A 13,009-nucleotide genomic window follows, 5' to 3' on the forward strand; every position below is an offset into this window, starting at 1 on the left:
AAAAACCTGATGAAACTGTTCGTGACTGTTACAGTTGACTTCAGATAATTTTTAAAGAAAATTCTGGTTTTCCTTCAGATGTTGATTCCACCCAGGTGGGTTTTAGCTCTATGTTTATTAATGGGCTGAACGGGCACCTTTCCCTTCAAGTAAAAAAGGTCAGAATGGAATGCAAAATTATTTCCACTCCAGATTTAGTGAATCTGACAAACCAGTGCTCTCACACTCTAGATGACTCACCTATAAGGAAGACGGCCAAAATTCTTAATCTTCAACTCCAGCAATTGAGGGTCCCTAAATAAGACCAGAACCCTCCTAGTTTCTGCTACTACTACAAAGAGCTAGGACACTGGAAAGGAGATTTTACAGATTCAAGCACTTCAGGTGCCTTCAGCCCTTTAACCAGCCTTTCCAACAGCCTCCCAATTCTCAATGATGGGGTGCCAAAGAACTAAAGGGGCTCTTCCCAACACTCCCTCTTAATTGGTTTAGAGAAATATTTCTCCAGGTTGGGGATGAATCTCTTCCAGTCCTAACAGACATCAGAGCCACACTCAGTGCTCAACCGCACAACTATAAAGCAGCCCCTGCTTCGGAGTACTAAAACAGTTCAAATAGTGGGAAGCTCTAATGAGCCAACAGAGATTCCCATCTCTGAACTGATTCCCTTTCATTTAGACCCTTTGAGACATATTCACCCTTTTCTCCTTAGTTCCTCCTCTTCTATCCATTTATTAGGCTGAAACTTCTTAGAGAAGTATCATGGCAGAATTTCTTGCTCCCAAAAGGGGGAATAATTCTAGAATTTGAGTCATCACAGCAGCCAACAAGGTGAATCAAATGACCCTATGATGTCTTTTATTTGCTCCATCTCTCATGGCACTAGAAATGATTGTGGAAACACTGATCATTTGTCCCTATTGAATTAGGAGCTACCATCCTCCTTATGGGCAAACTCTCCAACCGATATTGGCAAAATTCACAGCACACCTCCCATCAAGATTCAAATAGATCCTTCGAAACCTCCTCACAGAATTAATCAATACCCTATAAGTAAAGAAGTCCTTCAATGCACAGAGCCCATAATAAAAGAATACAAGGCTCAAGGCCTCAGTATCCTTTGTATTAGTCCCTGTAATACCCCCATTTTACTGGTGAGAAAACCCAAGGGCCCACGGTGGAGGTTTGTCCAGGACCTCCAAGTAATAAACATTGCTCTCCCTTGACACACTGTTGTCCCTAACCCTTACACATTACTGATACCCATTCCCTCCAGAGTAAATTCTTTACTGTAATTGATTCATGTAGTGAATTCTTTAGTATTCTGATTGATGAAGACAGCCGATACCATTTTGTCTTCACTTGGGAAGAAAAACAATTCACCTGGACACTAATGCTTCAGGGTTTTTACTCGGAATCCTTAGTCTCACAAATCCTGAAGGCTGTTTTGGATGATATAAAGTTCCCTTGAGGTTCTACTTTGTTGCAATATGTGGATGATTTGCTTCTTTGCTCTCCTTCTCAAGCCTCCTCACAGGAAGACAGCATCTACTTGCTAAAGCTTTTAGCCTTAAAGGGACATAAGGCCACCAAGGAAAAATTGCAGTTTGCCCAAATCCAGGTTTGATATTTAGGGCATCAGATATCAGAATAAGGGCTACACCTAGATCCAGACAGACTTCATAATGTCCTAAGTTTCCCAGACCCCCAAACTAAGCACCAACTGTGAGGTTTTTCTCAGGCTCGCTGGTTACTGCTGAAATTAAATTCCAAATTTCTCTTTTATGGCCAAACTTCTGTATGTTTTACTAAAGAACATCAACCCCGACCCAATTTTATGGGAAGAATCAGACAACATAGCTTTTAAGTCCTTAAAGGAGAGTTTGATGAGCCCACCTGCCCTTTGGGCATCCCAATTATCAGATTCCCTTTTGTATATGAAAAGGAAGGGAAGGTCCTTGGGGTACTCACCCCAAAACACAGGGGCCTCTGTTAACACATAGGGTGTTATAACCAGAAACAGAACTGTGTGGCACTGGAATACTCCCTTGCCTTAGAGCTGTTACAGCCTTTTGGTTAAGGTCACCAAGAAAATAACTGTGGGATCCCCTTTATCCATTCTTATACCCCATACAGTAGAAGCTCTCCTCAACTCTCATCACACTCAACATCTTTCAGTGAGCTGCCTCACCTCCTGTGAAATCCTTTTGTTAACTGCTCTTCACGTAATTCTTTTATTTTGTAATAACCTTAACCCTGCTACTCTTCTCCCTTCCATCACTGACAAAGTCCCTCACCACTACTTAATTCTGACAGGTCACCTCCAGACTCCCCATGATGACCTGTAGGAAATACGTTTACGTAACGCTGACATCTCACAGTTCAATGATGGCTCTTGTTTAAAAGGTGACAATAGCCAGTTTTTGTAAATGTTCTACATATTTTTGAGGAGATTGTGGATTTTCAGTTTGTTGATTCTGAGAATCCACATATCCATTAAATTTAGATTGTTAATAGTGCTTTTCATAGCTTCTCTATTTTTCCTAATTTTCTATATTTGCTATATTAAACAATGTATAGTGAAAAAAAAAGGTGACAATGGCAAATGTTGTGCTGGGTATGATACTGCAACCCCTTTTGATGTTGTTGAGGCAGTATATTTACCCATGACTACTTCAGCCAAGAGGCTGAATTATACACTCTTACATGGGCTTGCACTTTAGGCCAAGCGCAAAAATGCCAATACTCATACTGATATTAGATATACTTTTGAAGCACTTTCATGATTTTGGAATGCTGTGGAAGCAACATGGCTTCCTTATTTCTGCAAATATGAAATTTAGAATGACCCCTATGTTCAGGAATTATTGGATGCAATACTTTTACCTGCCACTTTACCTATTATTAAGATTCCGAGGCATTCTAAACTTGACTCTCTGGAAGCTAAGGGAAATCATCTTGCTGACATTTCCACAAGAAATGTTGCTCTTAAAGGAACCAACAGCAGCCAAACCTCTGTCATGGTTCAAAGGGATATTTCCCCAAATGATAACTTAGAAAAACTGGCTAGAGAAGTTAGCCAGCCTCAAAAAAAAAAAAGAAAAACAAGATTTAAAATTCAACAATTGTTGGTTTGATAAAGAGAAAGCTCTCATTTGGATGAAACAACACCCCAGGCCTACCAAAGACTAAAATTCCCGCTGCTCACCATTGTACATGCACTAAACCATTAGTCTACTGACAAAGTGATAGCATTCATCAATCAGTATTGGTGGGGAAACACCAAGGCTGCAAAAAGTGCCTATCTCAATTGTCCCATTTGTCTGAAATACAACGCAGGGATTCTTGTCCATATTGCTCCCATTTTTTTTTAAACATCTTTATTGGAGTATAATTGCTTCACAATGTTGTGTTAGTTGCCGCTGTACAACAAAGTGAATCAGCTATACGTGTACATATATCCCCATATCTCCTCCCTCTTGCATCTCCCTCTCACTCTCCCTATCCCACCCCTCTAGGTGGGCACAAAGCACCGAGCTGATCTTCCTGTACTATGCAGCTGCTTCCCACTAGCTATCTATTTTACACTTGGTAGTGTATATATGTGCATGCCACTCTCTCACTTCGTCCCAGCTTACCCTTCCCCCACCCTCGTGTCCTCAAGTCCATTCTCTACATCTGCATCTTTATTCCTGAACCTTTTTTTTTTTTTAGATTCCATATATATGTGTTAGCATACGGTATTTGTTTTTCTCTTTCTGACTTACTTCACTCTGTCTGACAGACTCTAGGTCCAACCACCTCACTACAAATAACTCAATTTCGTTTATTTTTATGGCTAATATTCCATTGTATATGTGTGCCACACCTTCTTTATCCATTCATCTGTCAATGGTCACTTAGGTTGCTTCCATGTCCTGGCTATTGTAAATAGAGCTGCAGTGAACATTGTGGTACATGACTTTTTTTTTTTTTTTAGAAGATGTTGGGGGTAGGAGTTTATTAATTAATTATTTTTGCTCTGTTGGGTCTTCGTTTCTGTGCGAGGGCTTTCTCTAGTTGTGGCAAGTGGGGGCCACTCTTCATCGCGGAGCGTGGACCTCTCACTATTGTGGCCTCTCTTGTTGCGGAGCACAGGCTCCAGACGCGCAGGCTCAGTAGTTGTGGTTCACGGGCCCAGTTGCTCCACGGCATGTGGGAGCTTCCCAGACCAGGACTCAAACCCATGTCCTCTGCATTGGCAGGCAGATTCTCAACCACTGCGCCACCAGGGGAGCCCACATGACTCTTTCTGAATTATGGTTTTCTCAGGGTATATGCCCAGTAGTGAGATTGCTGGGTCATATGGTAGTTCTATTTTTAGTTTTTTAAGGAACCTCCATAGTGTTCTCCATAGTGGCTGTATCAATTTACATTCCCACCAGCAGTGCAAAAGTGTTCCCTTTTCTCCACACTCTCTCCAGCATTTATTGCTTGTAGATTTTTTGATGATGGCCATTCTGGCCGGTGTCAGGTGATACCTCATTGTAGTTTTGATTTGCATTTCACCAATGAAATTAGTGACGTTGAGCATCCTTGCATGTGTTTGTTGGCAATGTGTATATCTTCTTCGGAGAAATGTCGATTTAGGTCTTTGGCCCATTTTTGGATTGGGTCGTTTGTTTTTTTGATATTGGGCTGCATGAGCTGCTTGTATATTTTGGAGATTAATCCTTTGTCAGTTGCTTCACTTGCAAATATTATCTCCCATTCTGAGGGTTGTCTTTTTGTCTTGTTTATGGTTTCCTTTGCTGTGCAAAAGCTTTTAAGTTTCATTAGGTCCCATTTGTTTATTTTTGCTTGTATTTCCATTTCTCTAGGAGGTGGGTCAAAAAGGATCTTGCTGTGATTTACATCATAGAGTGTTCTGCCTATGTTTTCCTCTAAGAGTTTCATAGTGTCTGGATTTACATTTAGGTCTTTAATCTATTTTGAGTCTATTTTTGTGTGTGGTGTTAGGAAGTGTTCAAATTTCATTCTTTTACATGTAGCTGTCTAGTTTTCCCAGCACCACTTATTCAAGAGACCATCTTTTCTCCATTGCATATCCTTGCCTCCTTTGTCATAGATTAAGTGACCATAGGTGCATGAGTTTATCTCTGGGCTTTCTATCCTGTTCCATTGATCTATATTTCTGTTTTTGTGCCAGTACCATACTGTCTTGATTACTGTAGCTTTGTAGTATAGTCTGAAGTCCAGGAGCCTGATTCCTCCAGCTCTGTTTTTCTTTCTCAAGATTGCTTTGGCTATTTGGAGTCTTTTGTGTTTCCACACAAACTGTGAAATTTTTTGTTCTAGTTCTGTGAAAAATGCCATTGGTAGTTTGATAGGGATTGCATTGAATCTGTAGATTGTTTTGGGTGGTATGGTCATCTTCACAGTGTTGATTCTTCCAATCCAAGAACATGGTATATCTCTCCATCTGTTTGTATCGTCTTTAATTTCTTTCATTAGTGTCTTATAGTTTTCTGCATACAGGTCTTTTGTCTCCTTAGGTAGATTTATTCCTAGGTATTTTATTTTTTTGCTGCAATGGTAAATGAGAGTGTTTCCTTAATTTCTCTTTCAGATTTTTCATCATTAGTGTATAGGAATGCAAGAGATTTCTGTGCATTAATTTTGGCTCTTAGACATTTTAAATTGCTTAATGGACCGCTCAAGTTCTGGAAAATGGATTTCATACAACTTCCTTCATCTCATAGATATAAATATGTTTTTGTCACAGTCCATTTGTTTTCACACAGAACTGAAGCCTTCCCTTGAGACAGGCTACTGCCTCTTCTATGGCTAAAGTACTTTTGGAAAAATTTATCCCAACCTGGAGAACTCCTCTTGAACTTCATAGTGACTGAGGAACCATTTTGTTGGTCAGGTACTTCTTTTTTTTTTGCCATGCCACACAGCATGTGGGGTCTTAGTTCTCCATTGAGGGACCAAACCCATGTCCCCTGCAGTGGAAGCTCGGAGTCTTAACCATTGGACTGCCAGGGAAGTCCTGCTGGTCAGATACTTCGACAAGTCAGCACTGTTTGGTTGGTTTTACAACACTTTTACTGTATTTACCACCCTCAATCCTCTAATTTAGTCAGACACACTAATAGCACTATTAAGACTCAATGGGCAAAATTTGTAGAGGCCCTCCAAATACCTTGGCCACAAGCATTGAAGTTGGTCCTTCTAAATCTCAGATCCATGCCTTCTGGAACTCATAAACTTTGAGAGAGTCACAGGACACCCAATACAATTGGCTCTTGCCTCTTTTGATCCACAACTTTTAAAAGGAGAGATACTCCAATATTGCAAAAGCCTAATTGCTTCTATCAAAAATAACCATGTTTTGGTAGGACAATCTTTTCACAGGTACTCTAGGAAGACAAAGACCTTAAGCATCACACCTTGAAACCTGAAGATTTTGTCTTTTGGAAAAGAAACCTCCAGAAGATCTTGCTGGAGAGGGCCCTTTCAAGTACTACTAACCAACCCTTGTGCCACCAAACTCCAGGAAACAGACTCTTAGATTCATATGACACACTAAAGAAGAACCAAACTCTGACTGGAACTGCAAATTACCTGGTGACCTGACAGTAAAGATTTTCCAGAATTGAAGCAGATGACATCTAATGAGACAGTTTTCCCAAGATACAGAGAAGGCATGTTGGAAGTCTGTTGCTGAACCTTTGATGATGACATAATACTTCAGATAATCTCCAATCTCTATAATCTTGATAACATACGGATGTTAAATAAAAAGTGCTTGAGAGTTCTCCCTCAAATGTGACCTCAATAGGTTTCCAATCTGTGCACTTTCCCCCAGTATGAGACACTACACCCAGGAAAGATCCTTCCTGGCATTGATGAACAAAAAGCCATTGAAACTGGAAATCCTGACTCTTGATCAGCAGTGCTTTCAGAGAAAGATCTTGATCAAAAGGGGGAACTGTAAAAAATTAATAAATGGAAACCTCAATTAAATAGAGTTGGGAGACCAGCAGGGGGAGGACTCATGGCCTGGGACAAGAGCAGAGCCCAATAAGAAAACTTTTTTTTCCTGATGACAACTCAGCCAGTGAAAAGCCATGGACTCTTTGTTTTCTATAGCCCTCCCCACTTCCTTTTCCCCTCTATAGAAGAGTTCTCCTGGGCTTCCCTGGTGGCGCAGTGGTTGAGAGTCCGCCTGCCAATGCAGGGGACATGGGTTCATGCCCCTGTCCAGGAGGATCCCACATGCCGCGGAGCGGCTGGGCCCGTGAGCTATGGCCGCTGAGCCTACGCATCCGGAGCCTGTGCTCCGCAACGGGAGAGGCCACAACAGTGAGAGGCCCGCGTACCGCAAAAAAAAAAAGAGTTCTCCTTTCCTTGCTGTGCCAAGACTTGCATGTGTCTCACCATGGTTGCAGACCACTAATTGCAATTATCTGCTGATCCCAGATAAACCTATTTTTACTGGAGAAATAACTGGCAGTCTGTTTTAGGTCAAGAACACACATACGTATATGCATACATACATATGTATTTATGAGTATGTGTGTATATATGATACAGTATCTAAGCCAGGTTCATCAGGTGTTCTATAATCTTCTATTCAAAGCATAGGAGTATAAATACTTTTCCCAGATCATTTTCCAAGGGAAGCAATGTGCTTGTTGAAACAGGCCCTTGGCATCTTCCTAGCTACGGGAATAAAGACCTATTGTTACTTGTCCTTGAAAAAGAAGCATCTATTTCCACCACCAAAGTTAAAAGCAATATCAAGCTCACATGTTGCAACTAACACCTTTCATCTAAGTAGGGCAAAATTTTTAATCCAAAAGTACTATGGGGATCTCACAGCAAAGGCAGAGTAAAGAGGTCAGCAAATCCTCTCTCTAAAAAAACTAGAAAACTGGGTAAGATTGTCCAAAACTACCATTTCAGAACTCTATAAATCAACCAAAGGGCAACAACAAATTTAGAAGTTTATTCATGAAAAACTGCTAAACCTCAGATAAGAACAGGAATTCTGTGGCATTCTTGTCTGGAAGGAAAGAATAAAGATCAGAGTGGAAATTAATGAAATAAAAAAAAACTAGAGAAAAATTAATGAAACCAGAAGATTTTTGTTTCTTTGAAAACATCAACAAACTGATAAACCTTTAGCTATACTGACCAAGAAAAAAAGAGAAAACACAAATTTACCAAAATAGGAATGAAACAAGAGACCTCACTGCCAACTTTACAGATATTAAAATGATTATAATAAAATATTATGAACATGGGGCTTCCCTGGTGGCGCAGTGGTTGGGAGTCCGCCTGCCGATGCGGGGTACACGGGTTCGTGCCGAGGTCCGGGAGGGTTCCGCGTGCCGCGGAGCAGCTGGGCCCGTGAGCCATAGCCGCTAGGCCTGCGCGTCCGGAGCCTGTGCTCCGCGGCAGGAGAGGCCACAGCAGTGAGAGGTCCGCGTACTGGAAAAAAAAAAAATATATATATATATATATTATGAACAACTTCATGCCAACAAATTAGACAATTTAGATGAAATGACAAATTCCTAGAAAGACACAAATTACCAAAGTTGACTAATGAAGAAAGAGAAAATCTGAAGAGATCTATAACAAGTAAAGGATTTGAACTATTAATTTAAAATATTCCCATAAAGGAAAGCCCCAGTCCATATAGCTTCACTGATGAATTCTATCAAATATTTTGAAAAGAAATACCAGTCCTATACAAATATTATAAAGAATGCCAGGAATGATTAATAAAATATGGTCATTCATGAAATAAATCTTAATTGAAAGTAGGGAAGCCAAACTGGCCTATCAATGATAAAAGTTCCAAAATACTTTTAATCATAAGACACTGCCTCAAGGACTTCCCTGGTGGCTCAGGGGTTAAGAATCTGCCTGCCAATGCAGGGGACATGGGTTCGAGCCCTGGTCCGGGAAGATCTCACATGCCACAGAGCAACTAAGCCCGTGTGCCACAACTACTGAGCCCATGAGCCACAACTACTGAAGCCTGCGCACCTAGAGCCCTCGCTCCGCAACACGAGAAGCCAGCGCACCACAAGGAAGAGTAGCCCCCACTCGCCGCGACTAGAGAAAGCCCACATGCAGCAATGAAGACCCAATGTAGCCATAAATAAATAAATAAATTTACTAAAAAAAAAAAGACACTGTCTCGAATGTTGCTAATATTTTAACCAAAACCTTTATTATTTACAGCTGGAGTTTGCAAGTTTAGCCAGTTTAGAATTCTTAACTGAGCATTGAAAGTCTGAATAACAAAGTTTTATACAGCACTAACAAAACAAAAGCCAATCTGAGGCAGCCCTGGACCTTGTCTTATGAGATATTTCCTCAAAGATCTGATTTATCCCTCCTCTCCTTAAGGTCATCAGTTACACTAGTACAGTATTTATCAAGTAGGAGCAGAATATATTGCTAGGAAATCCAATCAGTTCAAGGATACCAATAACGAGGATACAAAGAGATCTGGAACCCCAATTACGAGAGTTAGAAGAGTCTTAACTATCATGTAAAGCTTTGGTACTCACATTTTACAAAGAGCTTAAGTGACTCATGTGAAATCACAAAAATAGCCAGGGACTAGATCCTCCTTTAATTGTCTATCTTCCAGCATCCCTGTAAGTAAACCAGCTTGTCACCCTTTCTCCTCCATAGTCAAGTCTATGATTGTGATATAAGTACTGGCTTTATCAAATTCATTCCATACATATTAAAGCATGTTGCTTGCCATACATTGAGGCAGCACTAAAATGAGTGAGAAATTGCCATTGCCATCAACAATTTCAGTTTAAGGGAAAAGATAAGACAATTGCAAATGCAAAAGTTACCAAATATCAGGAAGAAAGTACAAGGTGCAAAGTTCAAAAAAGGAATGTGTTCACATCAGATGCAATGACTAAGAAAGGCTTGCAGGAAAGGGTAGTATTTAAGATACGGCTTGAAACAATAAGTAGGATTTTGACAATAGAAAGTGAGGGAAGGACATCTCAAGAAGAGGGAAGACACAGTGTGTCCAGTCTGACTAAAACATAGAGTTCAGTTGTTTAAGAGCTTTCTCTGCCATGATACCAGTTTATAAACATTTCCCATGCCAGCGCACTGCACCTATTCCTATGGGTGCACCCAAAAGCATAGATAAAATAGGCTGCTTGCCATATACAACTCCTAGTAACCCCACTCCCTCTCTCACTTCCAAGAACATATATCAGAATGCAAATGAATGATAATGATATTATAATAGATGACTTTCGATCTGCTTTAATTTTTAAAGAAAATAATTTGCTAACTTTAATAAAGTTTTTTGTCAAGAATTGCTTGCTACACACCCCATAATGGATGGTAATAAGTTAAGAACCACCAATGTGATGAGAAATAATGGTGGAAAACATTGGTCAGAGCTATCCTCAGGTGGCCTCAAGTACAAACCAAGGTATTTAAACTGTGAAGAGAAATGATTCTGGCTGCATTTGGGAAAATTACTCTGGAAGTGTGGAGAAGGAGATAGCACAGTTAGGAAGTTATTGCATAAGTCCCAGTTAGTTAGAGGTAATAGAGGCCCAAATCAAGATAGTACCAGGAAAGGAGGATGGAAATAAGAAAGGTGACAAATATAGAAGATAAGCTTTGTGAGTGCACAGGTCTGTTATGACTTCTGTATCTCTAGAAGTCTCTAGTTCAATAAATATTTGTTGAATGGGTAAATAAATAAGATCATGGTGGCAAGGCAGTATATTATAATGGTGGAGTCAGACTGCTTGGGCTCCAGTCAAGCTTTTTACTTACTAGTTCAATAAATTTGGGCAAGTTACTTGACCTCTCTATGCCTCAGTCTTCCCATCTATAAAATGGGGCTAATAATAGTTTCTAGAATATAGTGTAGTTTTGAGGATTAAATGAGGTTAATATGGAAAGTGCTTAGAAGAATGCATGATACATACCTGCTAAATTAAAGTAGCTATTATTTTTATTAGTGAAACATTATATCTTTAACAGAACTTCAGAAGTGAGAAACGCAGTCTTGGGGGAAGAGTAATCAATAGTATTAAGGGTTTAGTTTGGTATTCCAGGAGAGATACCAGGTAGGGTGGATTGGGGGCTTGAGAAAAAGGACGGGGCTAGACTTAGAGGTCTGACTCTTGCCACTTCATTCTGCTACGCACAGTTCTCTCATCTCCCACCAAGCCCCAGTCACACTAGCCCTGTCAGTTCCTCCAGTAGGTCAGGTTTTTTTCTCCTACCTCAGGATCTTTCCACTGCTGTTCCCTCAACCTCAAAGAGCACAGAGCCTGGACTCAACGAATATTTGTTCAATAGATAAATTTGGAACTCTTTTAAATGGAGATAAAAGTTAAATCCCTGAGAATGTATGACACTGCCACGTAAGAAAATCTGAGGAAAGATGATATAAGATGTGACTACAAAAAAGATGAGCCAAGTAGGTCAGAAAGAGAAAAACAAATACCGTATGCTAACATATATAAGAAAAAAAATCTAAGAAAAAATATTGGTTATGAAGAACCTAGGGGCAGGACAGGAATAAAGACGCAGACGTAGAGGATGGACTTGAGGACACGGGGAGGGGGAAGGGTAAGCTGGGACGAAGTGAGAGAGTGGCATGGACTTGTATACACTACCAAATGTAAAACAGATAGCTAGTGGGAAGCAGCCGCATACCACAGGGTATGCTCTGTGACCAGAAGGGTGGGATAGGGAGGGTGGGAGGGAGACGCAAGAGGGAGGAGATATGGGGATATATGTATATGTATAGCTGATTCACTTTGTTATAAAGCAGAAACTAACACGCCATTGTAAAGCAATTATACTCCAATAAAGATGTTTTAAAAAAAAAGATGAGCCAGCAAATACAAAGGACTATGCAGAGGTAACCAGGAGAGTTGGAGTGAAGTTTTAAGGAGATGGGTAACACCCTAAATGCTCAAGATTGAAAGAATCACTGGATTTGGCAATAATTCTGGGAAAGAACTCTGAGAAAGTAATTTTCCATGAAATTGGGAGGAGCATGGGGCAAAGATCAGATTGTTAAGGAAAAATAAATCAACTAAAACAAACTAATTTACCAAATATTTGATAAGGAGGAGAAGCAGGGTCCAAGAAAGGTGATTTTAGGGACAAACCCTGTTTTTAGGGTTCCTCTGGTAGTAGGAGAGTAAGGAAGCAGATGGAGAGACAAACAACTATGGTACAAACGGAATATAAATATGAGGCTAGATCCTGGAGACACTGTGCATCGTTATTTGTACAGGTTTACAACGTCCACAGTACTTTTCGCACTTTTAGTCCCCCAGCTCTCTGATGATACATCCTCTAATTCAGCGATTCACCCATGAGGTCCCTAGACTGGCAACATCAAGCATCACAGGGAACTTGTTAGAAATGCACATTCTTGGGTCCCACACCAGATCTACCTAATTCAGGCGAAGCTCAGCAAGGTGTTTTAACAAGTCCTCCACAGGATTCTGATGATCTCCAAGTTCCCACAACCATCATACTCAGGACGGAACTACCAAGACCACTGCAAGGATGGCGGCCACAGTCGGAGGGCCGAACTTCCCTCCGACCCCTATCTGGATTTTCCTCGCTCCTAAGAGGGGCAGTGCCCAACCCCACCCAGCCAGCACCGCAGAGCAATGTTGCCCCGCTTCGGACTTAGCCTGAGCAAGTGCTGCCAAGCCCAGCCGCAGCAGAGACCACGTACAGACCCTTTAGCCAACTCGGTCTCCGCCCATGAAGGGCCCGGGCGCCCCCAGCCCTCGGGCTTCGACTTCCGGCGCTACTGGGGCGTGGGGGGTGGGGGGGCTCGGTGGGGAAGGGACTCAGGCCGGACGTGTCCAACTTCCTCGACACCGGCAGGGGTGGTGGGGGATATTCGTTCTCCTAACCCCTCCATGTGCTAACTAAGAGGCCGGAGGACACGGCGATGGAAGAAAGATGGGCTAGTCTA

The 13,009-nt window shown here is 41.2% G+C and overlaps 1 long non-coding RNA gene across 1 annotated transcript; it reads right to left on the reverse strand.

Moving 5' to 3' along the window:
* Positions 1 to 7,980: 7,980 nt before the first annotated feature.
* Positions 7,981 to 12,810, reverse strand: LOC307188326. The gene is made up of 2 exons (XR_013828896.1): positions 12,474 to 12,810; positions 7,981 to 8,481 (listed from the first exon to the last, which is right to left on the reverse strand). It is a non-coding gene; the product is annotated as an uncharacterized lncRNA (long non-coding RNA).
* Between the last annotated feature and the right edge of the window lie 199 nt (positions 12,811 to 13,009).

Source organism: Stenella coeruleoalba (genome assembly GCF_951394435.1).
Source record: "Stenella coeruleoalba genome assembly, chromosome: 6".
Lineage (NCBI taxonomy): Eukaryota > Metazoa > Chordata > Mammalia > Artiodactyla > Delphinidae > Stenella > Stenella coeruleoalba.